The sequence below is a fragment of the Budorcas taxicolor genome, chromosome 1 (genome assembly GCF_023091745.1).
Source record: "Budorcas taxicolor isolate Tak-1 chromosome 1, Takin1.1, whole genome shotgun sequence".
Lineage (NCBI taxonomy): Eukaryota > Metazoa > Chordata > Mammalia > Artiodactyla > Bovidae > Budorcas > Budorcas taxicolor.
Window position 1 is genome coordinate 114,705,339 of NC_068910.1, and position 21,333 is coordinate 114,726,671.

The following is a 21,333-nucleotide window of genomic DNA, read 5'->3' on the forward strand; positions in this document are numbered from 1 at the left end:
AGGAGACCCAGATTTGATCCCTAGGTTGGGAAGATCCCATGGAGAGGGAGCGGCAACCCACTCCAGTATTTTTGCCTGGAGAATTCCATGTACAGAGTAGCCTGGTGGGCTACAGTCCATAGAGTCACAAAAAAGTCAGACATGACTGAGCAACTAACACACACATATATATAGTATACTGTGGTATTATATCGATAGTACAGCATCCGTATATATCCCTGGTGGCTCAGAGGTTAAAGCGTCTGCCTCCAATGCGGGAGACCTGGTTCTATCCCTGGTTGGGAAGATTCCCCTGGAGAAGGTAATGGTAACCCACTCCAGTATTCTTGCCTGGAGAATCCCATGGACGGAGAAGCCTGGTAGTCTACAGTCCACGGTGTCGCAAAGAGTCAGACACAACTGAGCGACTTCACTTTTACTTTCAATTTGACAAAAGATGGTATGATATTTAAGAAAATGTATCAATATGAAAAGGAACTGATGACTTTTAAAAGAAAAAGGAAAAAAGATAGAAATGTAGGAAACAAACATTGCCTGTACTCATCTTTGTGTTATCCTTGGGAGGGAGACCCAAGAAAGCTAACTTGTGGTTGCATTCTATTTGAGAAGTAGGTAACGACATTTTGCACAAGTGGACAAGTAGATGCCTAAAGTTGAAAAGTAATATGACCATGCATTCAAACCTCTGCTCCTTAATTATTGTAGTAACTATTACTGCTGTTTACAAAATATTCCTACTCTCCTCCTTGGGGACACATGGTAGAATTATGCTTCCCAACAAACTTTGAACTTGGGCTATGTCACCTCCAGACTGAAGCTTAAACAGTGTATGATTCACCACAATGCTTTTTCCTGCACTGGAAATCACTGAAGCATGAAGCTGATTGTGAAGTTTAAAAACACTTAAGTTTTAGGGTCCCTCATTTGCATCGGCCCACTTCAAAGCTCTATATTTAATTCTCTATTTCTAGTTTTGGATTGTTGTTGTTGTTCAGTCGCCCAGTCATGCCAACTCTTTGCAACCCCATGAACTGCAGCATACCAGGCCTCTCTGTCCCTTACCATCTCCCAAAACTTGCCCAAGTTCATGCCCATTACATCGGTGATGCCATCCAGCAATCTCATCCACTGATGCCCTCTTCTGCCCTCAATCTTTCCCAGCATCAGGGACTTTTCCAATGAGTCAGCAGTTCACATCAGATGACCAAAATACTGGAGTTTCGGCTTCAGTATCAGTCCTTCCAATGAATATTCAAACTATGATTTTGCATTACATTTCTTAAAAAGAGTACCCAAGACAGTACAAGTCTCAGATCCCACATATCTTGGATCTCTCCTGGCATGTGACACAGAGCCTGTATCAGCTTAGTTTCCTGATGTACTACAATGAGATCACCCTGCCAATAAAGTACAGATAAAGGGGAGCAAAGAATAAATCTGTGTTTCAGACCACTGAAACTGTGAGGTTGTTATAGCAGCACAATCTAGATTATCACAAATGATACAATTAACTAACTCCCTACAGGGGAAGAATGTGCTAATCAGATTGAGGTAAACACCTAACTGTTCCAGCAATCATACTTCATATTATAAGTGAATTACCTAGAATTTTAATTTATAAATCCATTGTTCCTACACTTAAATATCTTGAGTACAAGAATCAGGTGAAATCACATTTGCAGCATGCAAAAACACCCTAGTTTAATGATTAAGAGAGGTTATCTAACTTTGATAGAAATTCAGCAAAAGCTGCCCTGAGTATTATCTCATACATGATCATAAACCCCCTAACTATCTCAACTTTATTTATTTTTATTAAATAGCTGCAGTATTATCATCTATTTGTTTAAGTGGCAGTAAATTGAAATGCTGACTCAATTACTTACTAGATGTATAGCATTATATAAGCTACTTCATCACTTTAGACCTCCATTTTCTTATCTGAAATGGGACCAATAGTATATCTTACTTATAGTTTTAAGGTATAATTTAAAGCAATAGTCTTAGTGCACAAAAAATTAATGAAAACTTTTAGAGAGATGGAGAATTGGGGTTAGGATACAACCATTTCCTAGCCCTCCAATGCAGTGTTTACATTTAAGTTTTTTGCATTTCTGATTGCCTCCAAGATGATCCCCAAATTATTATCTCTTTCTGGTATTACATCCTTATGTAGTTCCCTCCTGCAATGACTTTCTGCTTGACAAGATATTGAAGAAGTAACCATATAACTTCTGTGGCTAAGTTATAAAGACAGTGCTGTGCTAGTACCATTTCTTGTATCTTTCATTGTGAAGAGGCCAGCAGCCATGGCATGTGAACGCTCAAGCAGCACTGAGGCGAGCTGCTGTGGGGAGGAACCAAGGCCTCATGCCAACAACAGGCGCCAGCTGGCAAACTATGTGCATGAGCCATCCTGGAAATGGATCCTCCAGGCCCAGTCAAGCTTTCATATGATTGTAGCCCCAGCCAACATTTTCACTTAGTCTCATGAAAGACCCTGAGCAAGATTGCTGAGATGATCTACTCTCAAATTATTGACCTACTAAAATAGTAACAAATGGTTGCTTTCACTAAGTATTAGGTAATTTGTTATACAACAATAAATACCTAATACATCATTCTAGTTTGATTTTTTCTAAGTAGTAAAACCATCAGTTCAGTTCAGTTCAGTAGCTCAGTCGTGTCCGACTCTTTGCGACCCCGTGAATTGCAGCATGCCAGGCCTCCCTGTCCATCACCAACTCCCAGAGTTCACTCAAACTCACGTCCATCAAGTCGGTGATGCCATCCAGCCATCTCATCTTCTGTTGTCCCCTTCTCCCCCGCCTGTAATCCCTCCCAGCGTCAGAGTCTTTTCCAATGAGTCAACTCTTCTCATGAGGTGGACAAAGTACTTGAGTTTGAGCCTTAGCATCATTCCTTCCAAAGAAATCCCAGGGCTGATCTCCTTCAGAATGGACTGGTTGGATCTCCTTGCAGTCCAAGGGACTCTCAAGAGTCTTCTCCAACACCACAGCTCAAAAGCATCAATTCTTCGGCACTCAGCTTTCTTCACAGTCCAACTCTCACATTCATACATGACCACTGGAAAAACCATAGCCTTGACTAGACAGACCTTTGTTGGCAAAGTAATGTCTCTGCTTTTGAATATGCTGTCTAGGTTGGTCATAACTTTCCTTCCAAGGAGTAAGCGTCTTTTAATTTCAGGGCTGCAACCATAGCCAACTACTAAAATAAACACTAAATCTGAGTCATTCAGAGAAGGGATGAATGAAATTATATGCTTCATATTATATCAATGTGCTCCTGTATTGAGAACCATTTACTCCTTAGACTTTATCACTTTGTAACAAAGAGCTAAAGGTATTAGCCCCTTTGGCAATAAACAGATATCTTCTTCCAGTTTCCATTTTCTTCTTGCTTCTTAAGCCTACTCTAGCTATTTCAAACACAACACTATAGGAAAGTCTATTAGTCTCTACTTGGACATCTTTATCACATTTTCACTCCATAACTTGCAAAGTGGCTCATTTTTTCAAAATGAGAAAGCTTTTAACAACAGAGCCCAGAAACCTCCCACATAGTATCTACTGCACAGTCCTCTCAAGTTAAAAATTAAGTGGGGGAAGGTCAAGGGCCTTAACTGCTCCAGCCTCCGCCCTTGGCTACCACAGAGCCTGTGGCCAGGAGTTCCAAAATTGTAACTGAGGAAAGTACTTAAGACACATGATTTCTATGCTTAAATAGTTCTCCATTCACTCACTATTGATTGAACACTTTTTATGTGCCAAGGACTGTGTTAGATGCCGGAGACTCTGTCAGTCTTAAGGTTCTTTAGCTCTTTTTTCCCTTGTTTTTCTTTTTTTCTCTTTCTTCTAAAATGCCAAGAAAAGGAAAGCAGAATTACTTTTAAAATGTATGTATAAGAGTACATAATAAAAAAGACATACAGTTTTTATAACACATTTTATTTATAACATTTATAACACAGTGCTCACCTCATAATACAGTTTCTTTGGGATTAGTGTATGTAAACTTCAGCCACGGCCTGAATGTATGATCATATGATGTCAGTAGCTGGCAATTGCAATTAATGCTAAATGAAACCATAATAGAAAATTGCCAATAAGGTGGGGTGATTTATGACAAGAATGAAAGAATCACAATTCTGTAACCAATAAAAATATCAATGAAGTAAGTTCAATGGAGAACAACTGAAAATTGTGAAAATAAATGGACCACAATACATATATGGATTTTCAAAGATTTTTTTCTTATTTTGTCTCCAGACTGATCTATACTATTTGCTTTATAAACATCTAGGAATTCATTCTATTTTTTTTTTTTTATCATATACAGGAGTTCCATGGAAGCATCATTGGCAGAGTTAATCATGCCTTATCATTTATAAGGTGTTGAAATTAACTAGACTATTTAAGATCTTTTTCTGTCTGTACTGCGAACAGCAATAAAACACTTATTTGTTGAAGATAAACACACCTGAAGCCTTAATCTGATGCATGTAGTACTTTATTAGGGAAAGAATTTTGAGGGTGATCAGTTATTCTATAGAAGAACTATTAATTTTCTGTTCTAGTCATCTCAGAAATATATTGTTGTTGATGTTATGCAAACTACCCAAGCCTAACATCAAAATGAACATTGCCAGCACCATGAAATTGCTGGCCAGACAGCATGACAGACAGTAGAGACATTCAGAATAATTAGCAGACTAAATGGTACAGGCATCAACCAATCAGTATTTATACCGGTTGTAGTGCTTAAGCAGGACTGAGATCCCTATGAGTTAACCTAATGTAGGGGCAGTGACAGCTGGTAAGTTTGGGACCTGTATGCAAGGGAATTTAGGTCAGGGGCTGTAAGATCCTCTGAAGAAGGGAATGGCAACCCACTCCAGTATTCTTGCTTAGAGAATTCCACGGACAGAGGAGCCTGGTGGGCTACAGTCCACGGGATCACAAAGAGTCGAACACGACTGAGCTACTAACACTAACACATAGCACTAATACTAACACTGTTAGTAGTAAGTACATAATTATTTTAATGTTTTTAAAACTGATAATGACTGTAGTATATCAGGGTGAAGTCAACATGACTTGATGAGAGGAATAGGAGTCTTAAAATATATTCCAAAAATATTGTCATTGCCTAAGCCACATGTGGAACTCCTTTTTAGAATTGTCTTCAGAGACCATTTACAAGCTGGCACAAGTAAAAAAAAAATCTCATTAATTTCATCACAACTCATTTTTTTGACCAAAAATGGTATTATACAACTTGTTCACTTACATTATTCATGACAGTTGGCTCTGAGTGGCTTTGAGCTATTTCCAAAAATCAAACTCAAATTCCAAAAGCAAAGATATATTAAGGATTTATTTTAGCATTTTATACAGCATCAAAAGTAACTCCAATTGAGGAAAAGAAAATTTAAGTGTCCTAAGTTCTTACTATATACAATTACAGTTCTAGAAGCTTACATATAGTTATCCCATTTAACTTTACATTATATTTTTCATCATTGACCCCTTGAGATTCTGATCCCTAGACACAAGCAAATATTTTTAAACAAAAATTTTCAACACTTCAGAGAGGTTACAGTATATTCACCTCCTAATTATAACTTGTGATTTTAATTAGTAGATTCATGGATAATAACACATTGAAAGAAACAGGACAAAGCTTATAAATATCCAAAAACAAAAGGAAGCTAAGATTTATTGAGTACCGATTACATGCCAGGACTGCCACGTTAAAACTAGTTTCTGCACATATGTAACAAATTGTAAAAGACTCTGTATTTGGCCAGGCAGTGTGTTACATTTCTATATCTCTTGGTATTAACCAATTACTAGCTGAAAAAATGTTCTTATTGTGTTTTTTAACTTAACATTTTTAAGCACCTACTATAAAACAGATATGTGTAAAATTATTATTCATTATATTATTTAACCCCAAAATTAACTCTAGTAGGTACTATTAAAGTTTCCATGTTATAGATGAAAAAACAGAGAGACTTAGTGATGTTAAAAAGATTGTCAATGGTTACAGGGAAAAATCAGAATTTTAACATAAACACTCTGATTCTAGAACCATCTTTGCATCATTATATTGCATTGAAGGAGTTAATGAGAAAACTGACATAGGCTTGCTACTTGTTAAAATCAGAACTGTGGTTAGTATGGAGTCAATATTCTTTTCTGATTTACATACGGGTGGGCCCTGAACAAGTTGACCTCGCAGAGGACAGAAGACAGAAACATGGAGTCTCCATCATAAGATAGAAGAAGCATTCATTCCCCAACATCCCCATCCTCAAAGGCTTCCCTGAAGCCTGGCCCCAGAATTGCTGAAATTCCCTTTACAAATCCATCCTCTGGGTAAAATGATGATTATGTTGTCTGGACAGATGTCACAAATAATTAGTTAATTATACATGTAAAATACAGAATCTTAAAAACTATTTACTTTTTAAATTTGCTTTTTTTAGGAAAAGTTTTGTTGCTCAACATATACACACAGAAAAAAAGGGAAATTTTTGTTATTATCATCAATATTTAAGAAATAGAGCAATGCCAATACTACTGAGTGCTTTTTCCCAAAGTCATAAACTTCCTTTTGCACAAAAAACAGCTATTTATCCTGACTTTTAAGATTTCACATTTTTCATTAATTTACCACATGTTGCTGCTGCTGCTGCTGCTAGTCACTTCAGTCATGTCCGACCCTGTGTGACCCCATAGACAGCAGTGCACCAGAATCCCTGTCCCTGGGATTCTCCAGGCAAGAACACTGGAGTGGGTTGCCATTTCCTTCTCCAATGCATGAAAGTGAAAAGTGAAAGTGAAGTCACTCAGTTGTGTCCGACTCTTAGTGACCCCTTGGACTGCAGCCCACCAGGCTCCTCCATCCATGCAGTTTTCCAGACAAGAGTACTAGAGTGGGGTGCCATTGCCTTCTCCGTTTACCACGTTAGGTATCACGAAACATTACATTTTTCTATTTTCCCCTGTTTTAAATTTCATGCAAATGGATCATCCTATATATATATTCCATGTATGTATATAGGCATGTATATGAAAGTCCCTCACTTGTGCCCAACTCTTTGCGACCTCAAGGACTGTAGCCTGCCAGTTACAGGCTTCTCTGTCCATGGGATTCTCCAGGCAAGAATACTGGAGTGGGTTGCATTCCCTTCTCCAGAGGAGCTTCCCATCCCAGTAATTGAAGCTGGGTCTCCTGCGTTGCAGGCAGATTCTTTACCTTCAAAGCCAATAAATCAATCGGTATATTCTGTGACTTGCTTCTGTTTCCAGCATTGCTATGACATTCATCTGTGTTGATGTGTAGCCTCAGTTTGTATTCCATTGTACACCTCAATTCACTTACTCTGTGCATGGTTGATAGATAATCCAAATAAAATCCAGATTTTTTTGTCACCAAAACAGTGCTGCTATGAATATTCATGTACAGTGTCTCCTGGTACATATTTAGAAACAAGTCTCTAGACACAGACCTGAAAGTGAAAGTGAAAGTGGCTCAGTCATGTCTACCACTTTGCTACCCCATGGACTATACAGTCCATGGAATTCTCCTGGCCAAAATACTGGAGTGGGTAGCTGTTCTCTTCTCCAGGAGTTCTTCCCAACCCAAATCTCCCACATCACAGGCAGATTCTTTACCAGCTGAGCCAGAGCTAGGAGTAGAATTTCTATGTCATAGGGTGTGATGAAATTGTTTTTTACAGTCTACCCTGTTTGTTGTTGTAGCTGCTACTCCCCAGAAGCAGGGGCCATCACCGTGAGGGGCCCACACACCCCGCCCTCCACAACTAGAGACAGCACATGCATAGAACCAAAGACCCAGAGCAGACAAAAATAAATAAATAAAACTTTTTTTTTAAGTCACTTGGGACTGTTAATATGAGAGGAAAATGACATTGGGATTATGTCAGTGTCTTGACCTCTAACTTATGTAATATATAGATAGCACAGCCATATATTTAATTGGACTAAATTATGCCAAAATATTTTCCAAACTGGCTATATCAGTTAGCATTCCCACCAGTAGAGTATAATAGTTCTCTTTACTGTAACTCCTCCCTCACATTTGGTATTGTCAATTAGTTTAACTTTTGCAAATCTAGTAAGTATCAAATTTGAGCTCACTGAATTTTAAGTTATATTTTCCTGAATAATACTGCTAATTTTTTCATGATTTTTTAATTCAATCAGATATATTTTGTAAAGTACATATTTAAGTCTTTTACCCAATTTTCCATTGGTTATCTTTTTCTTAATAATTTGTAAATATTCATTTTAATTTAAGGGAACATACTAGCCCTTTGGCTTCCCTGGTGGCTTAGATGGTAAAGAAGCTGCCTGCAATGCAGAAGCCCCAGGTTCTATCCCTGGGTCTGGAAGATCCCCTGGAGAAGGGAATGGCTACCTACTTCTTGCCTGGAGAATCCCATGGACAAAGGAGCCTGGCAGGCTACAGTCCACAGGATCACAGAGTCAGACATGACTGAGCAACTAACACTTTAACTAGCACTTTTATCAAGTATGTGTTGCAAATACCTTTCATTCTGTTTATGGGAATCAATGAATTTTTTGGTTTAATAAAATCAAATGTCTCAACTTCTTCCTTTATTATTTTTGCTTTCTTTCTTTCTGACATTGTGTAAGAAATTCTTTTTTTCCCCTAATATCAGGAAGATATTAACCTATGTAATCCCATAAAAGCATTGGGCTATTGCTTTTCACATTTAGTCCTTTAGTTTACTCACTCAACTTCTGATATGCTCTTTTGCACAGAAAAGTGAAGGGTGGAGTTAAAAACAGGAGATGGGAATTTCAAATAATCATGGGTGTGCCTGTGTTTGTATTTCATGTGAATACCATCATTAATCTGTACTGAGAAGGAAAAAAATTAAGTTGGGAACAATAGATTGAAGACATTATTTCCAGAAGTTCCTTTAGTGTGACTTAAAAAGCCTCTTGATGAAAGAGGAGAGTGAAAAAGTTGGCTTAAAGCTCAACATTCAGAAAACAAAGATCATGGCATCTGGTCCCATCACTTCATGGGAAATAGATGGGGAAACAGTGCAAACAGTGTCAGACTTTATTTTGGGGGGCTCCAAAATCACTGCAGATGGTGACTGCAGCCATGACATTAAAAGACGCTTACTCCTTGGAAGAAAAGTTATGACCAACCTATATAGTATATTCAAAAGCAGAGACATTACTTTGTCAACAAAGGTTCATCTAGTCAAGGCTATGGTTTTTCCTGTGGTCATGTATGGATCTGAGAGTTGGACTGCAAAGAAAGCTGAGTGCCGAAGAATTGATGCTTTTGAATTGTGGTTTTGGAGAAGACTCTTGAGAGTTCCTTGGACTGCAAGGAGATCTAACCAGTCCATTCTGAAGGAGATCAACCCTGGGATTTCTTTGGAAGGAATGATGCTAAAGCTGAAACTCCAGTACTTTGGCCACCTCATGCAAAGAGTTGACTCATTGGAAAAGACTCTCATGCTGGGAGGGATTGGGGGCAGGAGAAGAAGGGGATGACCGAGGATGAGATGGCTGGATGGCATCATGGACTTGATGGATGTTGAGTCTGAGTGAACTCCAGGAGATGGTGATGGACAGGGAGGCCTGGCATGCTGCGATTCATGGGGTCGCAAAGAATCAGACACGACTGAGTGACTGAACTGAACTGAAAAGGAATGAATATTAAACCCTGCTGTTAGGCACACTCCTAGTTACTCATGTGAAGACCGGGCTAGACCTGGTTTATCAGTGCTTCATGTGAAAAGGATCTGGAGTTCTTACTTTGTTTCTAAGCTGTGCTTGACAAGATAGACATGCTTCCAACTGTGTGATATCTTTGCCAAGAACCTAATGAGACCTGTCTCCATCAAGAATATAATGTCCATACCATATGAGATAATACCTCCCCTGTAATTTGTGTTAGTTATACAATGACTAGGCTATTGTATATCTTTCAGCTGCACCTCTTAAAGAGGCACATAGGTAAGGTAGATGTCATTGTGAGCAATCAGTTGGTAATGGAAAAGAGAAACCATTACAAATGAAGGGCAGTTGAAGGAACTGGAAAACCTTAGCTTAAAATGGAGAAGATGTAGATAGACTATAAAAGTTGTTTTAGAAACTTTAAAAAACCATAAAAGTGAAGGCACATGTCTTATCTCAGACTACTCTAAGAAAATACCATAGACTGGTTACTTAAACAACATTTATTTTTCACAGTTCGAGAGACTGGGAAGCCCAAGCCCAAGGTGCCAGTAGATTTGGTTCTTTTCCTGGTTTACAATGACTGCCATTTTGTTCTTTGTTTACATGTCCTTTTCTCAGTGCATGCTCCTGGAGAAGGAGTTCTCTTGTCTCTTGCTCTTCTTTTTAGGGTACCAATTCAACATAAGGGAAACACTCTCCTGACTTCATCTACATTTGATTACTTCCCTACAGCTCTACCTCCAAACACCATCACATTGAGGGTTAGGGCTTCATCATATAAATTTAAGGGGTGTGGAATGCAAACATTCAGATCATAACAGCACATACTGACTCTGTTTCTCCAAGTAAACACTGGGGACCAATGGGTAGAAGCTAATAGGGAGCAGGTTTCGGCTAACTGTAAAGGATCATTACAGGAGATGGACAATGAATCTTCAAAAAAGAACTGATTGACTCAGGGAAGTAGAGATTTCTGTCCCAATACTGATGGCATTGAAATGATATATGGAATAGCTATTTATTAGTGGTTACTACTGGCAACGAATGATTTGATGCATTTTATCTCACATATTCTACTTAATAGAATGGCCCTGGGTGATGAGATCTATTTTGTTATCAGTCTTAAATGAAAGGCCTGAATCTTAGAGTCCATGGACCATGTTAGGTGCATGAATCAAGGCAAATTGGAAGTTGTCAAACAGGAGATGGCAAGAGTGAACATTGACATTTTAGGAATCAGAAAACTAAAATGGACTAGAATGAGTGAATTTAACTCACAAGACCATTATATCTACTACTGTGGGCAAGAATCCCTTAGAAGAAATGGAGTAGCCATCATGGTCAACAAAAGAGTCCAAAATGCAGTACTTGGATGCAATCTCAAAAACAACAGAATGATCTCTGTTTGTTTCCAAGGCAAACCATACAATATCATAGATATCCAAGTCTATGCCCCGACCAGCAATGGTGAAGAAGCTGAAGTTGAACAGTTCTATGAAGACCTACAAGACCCTTTGGAACTAACACCCAAAAAAGATGTCCTTTTCATTATAAGGGACTGGAATGCAAAAGTAAGAAGTCAAGAAACATCCAGAGTAATAGGCAAATTTGGCCTTGGAGTACAGAATGAAGCAGGGCAAAAACTACTAGAGTTTTGTCAAGAGAATGCACTGGTCATAGCCAACACTCTCTTCCAACAACACAAGAGAAGACTCTACACATGGACATCACCAGATGGCCAACACTGAAACCAGATTGATTATATTCTTTGCAGCCAAAGATGGAGAAGCTCTATACAGTCAGCAAAAACAAGACTGGCAGCTTGTTGCTCAGATCATGAACTCCTTATTGCCAAATTCAGACTTAAATTGAAGAAAGTAGGGGAAACCACTAGACCATTCAGGTATGACTTAAATCAAATCCCTTACGATTATACAGTGGATGTGAGAAATAGATTTAAGGGGCTAAATCTAATAGACAGAGTGCCTGAAGAACTATGGACGGAAGTTCAAGACATTATACAGGAGACAGGGATCAAGACCACCCCCAAGAAAAAGAAATGCAAAAAAGCAAAATGGCTGTCTGAGGAGGCCTTACAAATAGCTATGAAAAGAAGAGAAGTGAAGTGAAAAGGAAAGATATACCCATTTGAATGCAGAGTTCCAAAGAATAACAAGAAGAGACAAGAAAGCCTTCCTCAGTGATCAATGCAAAGAAACAGAGGGAAAAAATAGAATGAGAAAGACTAGAGATCTTATCAAGAAAATTAGAGATACCAAGGGAAAATTTCATGCAAAGATGGGCTCAATAAAGGACAGAAATGGTATGGACCTGACAGAAGCAGAAGATATTAAGAAGAGGTGGCAAGAATTCATAGAAGAACTATACAAAAAAGATCTTCATGACGAAGATAACCACGATGCTGTGATCACTCACCTAGAGCCAGACATCCTGGAATGTGAAGTCAAGTGGGCCTTAGGAAGCATCACTACGAACAAAGCTAGTGGAGATGATGGAATTCCAGTTGGGCTATTTCAAATCCTAAAAGATGATGCTGTGAAAGTGGTGCACTCAATATATCAGCAAATTTGGAAAACACAGCAGTGGCCGCAGAACTGGAAAAGGTCAGTTTTCATTCCAATCTCAAAGAAACGCAATGTCAAAGAATGTTCAAACTACCACACAATTGTACTCATCTCACACACTAACAAAGTAATGCTCAAAATTCTCCAAGCCGGGCTTCAGCAATACATGAACCTTGAACTTCTAGATGTTCAAGCTGGTTTTAGAAAAGGCAGAGGAACCAGATATCAAATTGTAAACATCCACTGGATCATCCAAAAAGCAAGAGAGTTGCAGAAAAATATCTACTTTTGCTTTATTGACTATGCCAAAGCCTTTGACTGTGTGGATCACAATAAATTGTGGAAAATTCTGAAAGAGATGGGAATACCAGACCACCTGACCTGCCTCTTGAAAAATCTGTATGCAGGTCAGGAAGCAACAGTTAGAACTGATCATGGAGGAATAGACTGGCTTCAAATAGGAAAAGGAGTACATCAAGGCTGGGTATTGTCATGGGCTTATTTAACTTATATGCAGAGTACATCATGAGAAATGCTGGGCTGGAGGAAGCACAAGTTGGAATCAAGACTGCTGGGAGAAATAGCAATACCCTCAGATATGCAGATGACCCCACCTTTATGGCAGAAAGTGAAGAAGAACTAAAGAGCCTCTTGATAAAAGTGAAAGAGGAGAGTGAAAAAGTTGGCTTAAAACTCAACATTCAGAAAACTAAGATCATGGCATCTGGTCCCATCACTTCATGGCAAATAGATGAGGAAGCAATGGAAACAGTGACAGACTTTATTTTGGGGGGCTCCAAAATCAGTGCAGATGGTGACTATAGCCATGAAATTGAAATACACTTACTCTTTGGAAGAAAAGTTATGACCAATTTAGACAGCATATTAAAAATCAGAGATATTACTTTGCTAACAAATGTCCATCTATTCAAGGCTATGGTTTTTCCACTAGCTATGTATGGAATGTGAAAGTTGGACTATAAAGAAAGCTGAGCATGGAAGAATTGATGCTTTTAAACTGTGGTGTTGGAGAAAACTCTTGAGAGTCCCTTGAACTGCAAGGAGATCCAACCAGTCCATCCTAAAGGTGATCAGTCCTGAGTGTTCATTGGAAGAACTGATGTTGGAGCTGAAACTCCAATACTGTGGCCACCTCATGCAAAAAAAAAAAAAAAAAAGACTAATTTGAAAAGACTCTGATGCTGGGAAATACTGAAGGGGGGAGAGGAAGGGGACAACAGAGGATGAGATGGTTGGATGGCATCACCGTCTCAATGGTCATGAGTTTGGGTAAACTCAGGGATTTGGTGATGGACAGGGAGGCCTGGCGTGCTGAGGTCCTTGAAGTCACAAAGAGTTGCATGCGACTGAGCAACTGAACTGAACTGAACTGAAGCTTAGAGAGGTCAAATAATTTGCCCAAAGTCATATAATTCATGAAAGGCAGAAAGCTTATCCATCTTATATCTGGAGACTGAGTTCTCACTTACACCGCTTCTCACTTGGCAAACCATAGAAAGACTTGGATCACTGAAAGAGAAGCTGTACTGTGTGGTCTTGTAATTCTAAGACTACTTGTTTCTAACAAAATAAAACTGTATTGCCTAGGAAGCATAAAACAGTATGGAAAGTAGACACCAGAGGGAATGGGGGAAAAGGTAGGTAAAATTTAATGAGGGAGGAAAAGGTCTGGAAAGATCCTAAGTAAAGGGCACTAGTCCAGGAAAAATACATTCCTGGCTGGATTGTAGGCAGAGGGCATTTCCTGAGGGTTGTGCACACATGAGAGAAAGGTAAAGGCAGAGTAGAAGGCAACAAGGACATAAGACATACAAAAAATTTCCCAGCCACAGCAGAGGCATCATTCGGCCATCAGAAGTGAGGTTTCAACCATATTTTGCTAACAGAAAAAACTAAGACAAATAAGGAATACTATCTTCACATCAAGTGTCCAGGGACCTGCAGTGAGGTCTTTTCATTATTTTTCTTACAAGTAACTACTGAGCACCCTTGCCTTACAAAAATAGCAGTGGCTTGATAGATGTTAGGTAGATTTACATGGACTATTTTCAACCCTCATTCATTCATGCACGTGGGCATTCATTTCACAGACATTTATTAAGGGCCTCCTATTTGCTTGGCACTTTTCTTGGCACTGAGGATACAGCAGAAAAACCACAGTCCCAACTTTAACCCTCAAAATCATTCCCGTCTTCACTGAGCATATTCTTTGGAGTACAAAAGCACATGCAAAAAGCAAGATGAATATGTAAAATGCAAGGTGTGTTCGAGAGTCAAAATTGCTAAGGAGGAAAACAAAACAAGGAAAAAGAATAGGAGGTGAGTGTGCACGGATTGTTGAAGTTTTTATCAGATTTTAACTAAATATTCAAACTAAAAAGAAGAGACAGAAAATGCTCAAGAAAAGAGGATGTGTTGAGTTCCTGTGTGGTTTTAAAGTTTGTGCTTATGAATCACAAGTACTGTGAAAAGTTTTGTGGCAAATTTGAAAAGGACCTTGGGAAAATCACTTCCCTTATTTATCTTTATTTCCTCATCTTTAAAATGGGGCTCTTAACACTAGCCCTCTAGGCCACACGAGGCACGTGTATCTTTCAACTGAAAGGTGGCTTTCAAAACAAAACAATATTTATATGATATATATGATTAAACAAAACAATATTTATACGATATTTATATGATTATTATATTTATATGATTTCCCTTCTCTGATCTTTATTTCCTCATCATTGCAGTGGAAACGTAACATAAGCCCTCTAGGCCACACAAAGTATGTATATGTCTCAAATGAATATGGCCTTCAAAATGTAGAGAAATATAAATGCAACTTTACTACAAAAAAAAAAATGATATAGTTTTGAAAATTCCCTTCTCATATCTGAATATATATGTAGATAGATATGCTTGAACAAACACATGTACACACATACACACAAATACAGAGAGAAAGAAGGGGGAAGAATTTCTTATAGGGAGTAAGAAGGATACACACACATTGTCTCTATCCCATCTCATATCACAAGTAATTCATCTAGTACAAATATTCAGACAAGGAATAAGCAAATCAGGGGGTCTCTGAGACACCCAGGAACCTCGTAGCAGACCAGGAGAAACACATTCCTCCACCATTCAGGTCTCCCTGGATTACTGAACACTCTTTTCAGAGCTTTTTTAATCACCTCCTGAAATGCTGGTTTCCTTCCTCCTTCCAAGGTACTCAACAAAATGGAACTTGTCAACTGTTTATATGGTAATAAATCTCCATTCCAGCATTTCTCCTGACATTCTAATGCCTTCCTGAACATAATAGAAAGGTCATTTTCCACCTGAATTCATCTTCTTCAAGCTACCTTATATTTCTGTAAATCCAAGTTTCAACAAGTATGACTTCATTCTTCCTACAGTATTTTATTTGCTTTAACCAAGCTAAAAATCCCAACTGCAACCCCACGGCCCTCCTCCAATTGCTTAAGCGGGGATTAGGTTTTATTGGCTGACTGTATAATGTAGGTACATTATGATAACTGTTCCTTTTTCTTGAGTGACAGAGAGTTAAATGCTCTTTCAGATATTGCCTAAGGATTTCTTCTGATTTTGTTTCCTACATCGAATCATAACTTTCTATGTATCAATTATGACAAAATCAGCATTCGCACCTAAATATAAAAAACAGTCCCCAGAACCCCTATGAGCAGGTCTTTCACTTACTGCAACCAACTCAGCTGCGCTGTCAGCTATTTCAATACCCAGTCTCTGGTTTCCAGAGGAGAATTCTAGTAGTAGCCTTCCATAAGTTACACATTCTGCTTTGTTGAGGAATTCCTTCCAGTAAAGATAGCTGTATTTAATCTGGGTAGGTTGGTTTAATCAGATGTTGATTAAAGTACAATCATCATTTCTAAATATTATCTGGAATATAGAGTCATTTCGCAGTACCTATTCCAGTAGCCTTGCCTGGAAGACACGGACGGGGAGCCTAGGGGGCTACGGTCCATGGGGTCGCAAAGAGTTGGACACGACTGAGACAGACGCACAATCGCTAATAATGGAAGTTTATGAGGGAGAGTGGGGCTACTAGAATTTTACTTGGGAAAATCCTAGACTTCTTTTTGCCAGTGATAATGACAAGACATAGGCATGCACTTGCTTATTTTGTTTAACGTATTTGTGGGCTTGGTTCCTCTATGTATATCAGTCAATCCAATTCTCAGAAATGGTGAATCGGCGGTTTCTGACCCAGGAGGCCGGCTGGAGCCCCTCATCTAGAGGAACAAAGTACTGGAGGATTGCAATGGCCCACACCTTAATCATGATCTCTTCTGTGTGAGGCGGAACCGCGCTATCTAACCTGTGGGCTGGCGATGCCCCAGTCTCTGAGGCAGCTGGGGACGAGCGTGTTTTCGGCCAGGGCGCGGCCGGCGGGGGTCTCTCGAATTCCGAGTCAGGAGTCAAAGACCAACCTCAGGCTCTCTCTCGGTCGGTCCCGACCGACGCAGACCGGACGGTCCTCGTCAGTGGAAATCAGTTTCCGCTGCGAAAGACAGTGGTTCGCTAAAGAGGAAGAGCGAGGATGATTTCTGGGACTTTGCCAACTCTGCAGAGCGTCAGCAGGCCCTCCTCCCAGCCGTGGGTTCGGGGCGTAGGCGTGGGGAGCGAGGGGGAGCCGATGACAGCTGGGCAAAGGAGCAGACAGACCAGAGGGAAGAGGAGGGAAGAAGTGGAAGGGGAGAAAAGAAGGAGAGAGAAGTGGGTCAGCTTCCGGGACTGTGAGATCTGGGGACCAAGCTTGGTTCGGGATTCGAGAACGGAACACAAGGCCAGCTGCTGGGGGTCTGGAAGGACGCGGGCGGTGGACAGCGAAGGCGAACCTTTGCTTGCGGGGAAGGACTCGGCTGGAAGAAGAGAGGAGGAAAAGACGAAAGCATGCGTTAATTTTTCTGTGTTTATTTCTGTTTTTGCTTGTGTGTTGTTTTCTCTACCGAGCGCAGCAAAAAGGGAATCAGCCGATACACTGGTCTGGGGAGCATCCGACGTTTAATGGATACAAAAGAGCATGTATTTAATCTTTTTTCTTCTTTGAGATAAATTCAGCAGCACCGCTTCACCTCCACCTCCTCCGTTCATCTCCTTTCCCACTTTAAATTCTGATATCCCATTCTCACAGCAGCCCTAGTCTGATTTCCAGCTGTTCTTTGGAACTAATTGAAAAAATTTGTCTCCGTTTTTTTTTTTTTTTTAATGTCCTGTGTATTAGGCTTTTGTTAGGTTTTAATTTGTGTAAATGCCTCCGGAGTTTACTGTTTCGCTAATCAGGACTTCCATTCTCAATGTTTCAGTCCTTTATAGTCCAGGGGTTTCATCCTTAAGTGATCTCGGCCCCTCCCGATAGTAAGAAAGGATTTTCCTTCTGAGCCCCTTGCATTCCAACCCCTAGCTGCCTGCGGTTTTACCCTCTGGCTCTCGTATCACATCAAAGGAGTTTGCTTTGACTGCCCTCACACCCAAAGTGAAGTCGCTCAGTCGTGTCTGACTCCTTGCAACCCCATGGACTGTAGCCTACCAGGCTCTTCTGTCCATGGGATTGTCCAGGCAATAGTACTTGAGTGGATTACCATTTCCTTCTCCAGGGGATCTTCCCGACCCAGGGATCCAACCCAGGTCTCCCACATTGTAGACAGACGCTTTACTGTCTGAGCCACCACCGGGGAAGTCCTGCCCTCACACCCAAGTGATGCCTATTGGTGGGGCTGCTCTCTAGACTGGGAATCCTCACCACTTAACTTCTTAAAAAAAAAGTTTCCATTCTTAATAATGACAATAACAGTAATGCTTAGATGAGGTTATGAAGAGCATGCCCAACATACTACTTTCCTTCTCTATCCTCCATCATCCTTTTTCTCCCCTCCTCCCAGTCTCCATCAGCAACTCAGTTGTTGGCATTAATTCAACATCTTGGACTCACGTAAGGAAAGAGCTGGTATCTGTCATTTTAGGTGTGCTATAAAGTAGCACCATTCATTCAACAAACACGCATTGAGTACTTACTAGGTGCCAGACTGGGAACTGGTCCAGGGACTGCAAAGATAAATGAGGGTTTTTCTTTTCTTTTTTTCCCATCACTTTCTCTCCCACTGCTGTCGTCCCATCTCCTTTGTCATCACCATCAACATTGAGAATGATTAAGTTATTGAGTCCTCAATTTATGCCAGGCATATGGGTAGGAGCTTTACATGCATTTTCTCTTTTAATTACTATAAGGACCCTGATAATGCAACATTCTATTTTATAGGTGAGAAAATGGGCGATTAAAGAAGTTGAGTAGCTTTCTCAAGCTCATTCATCTAGTATGTGTTGGTGCAGGGGTTTATAAACCAGACAGTCTGACTCCAGACTTGTGGCACATCACTACTGAGAAGTTACTGTTCCAGTGGAGGAGCCAGACTTGTAAACAGATAAATATAATTCAAAGAGGAAAGTGCTAGCACTGTAGGAATACAGAGACAGCATGACTAACACTGCCTGGGGGAATCAGGAAAACCTTTTTAAAAGACAACTTGACATGTGAGGTGGGTCTTGAAATATGAGTAGGAGTATCCCAGGAAAACAAAGGGGTAGGCTAGTAGGTGCATCTCAGGTTGCCAAAAGAACCATATGTGTAATGACATGGTTGAGAAAGGCTGCCAGGGTATGTTTAGGAAACAGTGAGTTCAACCTGACTGAAGCATAGTGCTCACAAGAGAGGGTTGTGATATGAAACTAACATGGGCAAATATGAAACCAGGACAAGAATGTCAAGGGCTTTAGAGATCTTGCTAGGAAGGTTAACCTTCATTTGTAGGTAAAATGATTCCAGCAGAGATTTTAAAGAAAGGGAGTGCCGCAATCAAATGTGTGTGTGTGTGTGTGTGTGTGTGTGTGTGTGTGTGTAGTCTGCCTGTCTAAGACCACAGGGAAGTCTGGAGGATGAAAAGTAGAGCCACGTGGTAGGTGACTGGTTGGAAAATTCCTGTACAGTGATGGGGGCCTCGGCTAGGAGTAGTGAGACTTGAAGGGAGAGATTTTGTTCACCAAAGAGTATTGGCATTAGAACTTCTATCTGTCTCTAGAATAAAGGGATTTTGACATAAAGAAACTTATTCAAAATAAAAAAGGTCTCTTGAGAGAACACCAGATTAGCCCTCTCACTTTTATAGATATAGTTAAAGTCTGTAAAGCTTAGGAAGATTAAACCACAGGATCAACTTGTGGAAGAATGGTAGTAGCCACTTTTTATAAGACTGTCCACACATTTAGCATCTTTTAGTACAAGGGATCTTCCTAAACTGTGACACTAAGTACAAAGCTACTCTTTCATCTATTTAACAGATGAGGAAGCTGAGGACAGTAACTTGATGAAGCCAGCACAGATGATTAGAGGTGGAACAGTGATTCAAAAGTAGAGATGTTTGATCCAGGAGTTCTTATAATTTAGTATGCTGTGTTCTGAGATTGAAATTCAGGCATTCTTAATCTAGGCTTCCCATGTAGCTCTAGTGGTAAAGAACCTGCCTGCCAAAGCATGAAACATCAGAATTGATCTATGGAAGATGGGGAGTTGATCCCTGGGAGATGCAGGTTAGATCCTTGAATCTGGAAGATTCCCTGGAGGAGGTCATGGCAACCCACTCCAGTATTCTTGCCCAGAGAATCCTATGGACAGAGAAGCCTGGAAGTCTACAGTCCATAGGTTCAAAAAGAGTCGGACACAACTGAAGCAACTTAGCACAGCACACACAGCACTCTTAATCTAGTGCTATCGGGCATCATTGGCCACACATTTTTGACTCTGTGACTGCCTACTCTATGAATATGCCTACAGTAGTATTTACTGTGGATTAACTATCTACCAAGCACACTAAGCAAGATACTCTGATGATTCTTTTTAACACTGGGAGTTCTATGGTGAAGGAAAGCAAATACAAAAGACATCAACATATGTCCAGAAACATAGCTAATCCAAACTACAAATGGAATACACATGAAAGATCAAGTGCCATTGAAGAAATAGCTACTCTTATTCAGCACTTTTTTTGTGCCAGAAACTTCACCTGTGTTATTTTACTTAAGGAAACTGACTCAGACAGGTGAAACAACTCACTGTCACATAAATACTAGATCAATGAACCAGAACTCGAGTATATCTGACACCACCCTCAGACTTGCAAGCACTGTTAAAGTGGTTACTGAAGAATAAAATCAATTCCAAGGACAGTATAATATGCTAGTAGTTAAAACAACCATCTGAATGCAGAATTAGAAACAATAGCAAGGAGAGATAAGAAAGCCTTCCTCAATGATCAACAAAAAGAAATAGAGGAAAACAACAGAACAGGAAAGACTAGAGATCTTTTTAAGAAAATTAGAGATACCAAGGGAACATTTTGTGAAAAGATGAGCACAATAAAGGGCAGGAATGGTATGGACCTAACTGAAGTAGAAGATGTTAAGAAGGGGTGGTAAGAATACACAGAACTATACTAAAAGATCTTGATCCATGATCACACTATTGTGGTTATCTGGGTCATTTACCCAGATAACCACGATAGTGTGATCATTCACCTAGAGCCAGGCATCCTGGAACATGAAGTCAAGTAGGCCTTAGGAAGTATCACTACGAACAAAGCTAGTGGAGGTGATGAAATTCCAGTTGATCTATTTCAAATCCTAAAAGATGATGCTGTGAAAGAGCTGCACTCAATATGCCAGCAAATTTGGAAAACTCCGCAGTGGCCACAGGACTGGAAAAGGTCAGTTTTCATTCCAATTCCAAAGAAGGGCAATGCCAAAGAATGCTCAAACTACTACACGATTGCACTCATCTCACAACTAACATGGTAATGCTCAAAATTCTCCAAGCCAGCCTTCAACAGTTCATGAAGTTCTCGTGAACTGAGAACTTCCAGATG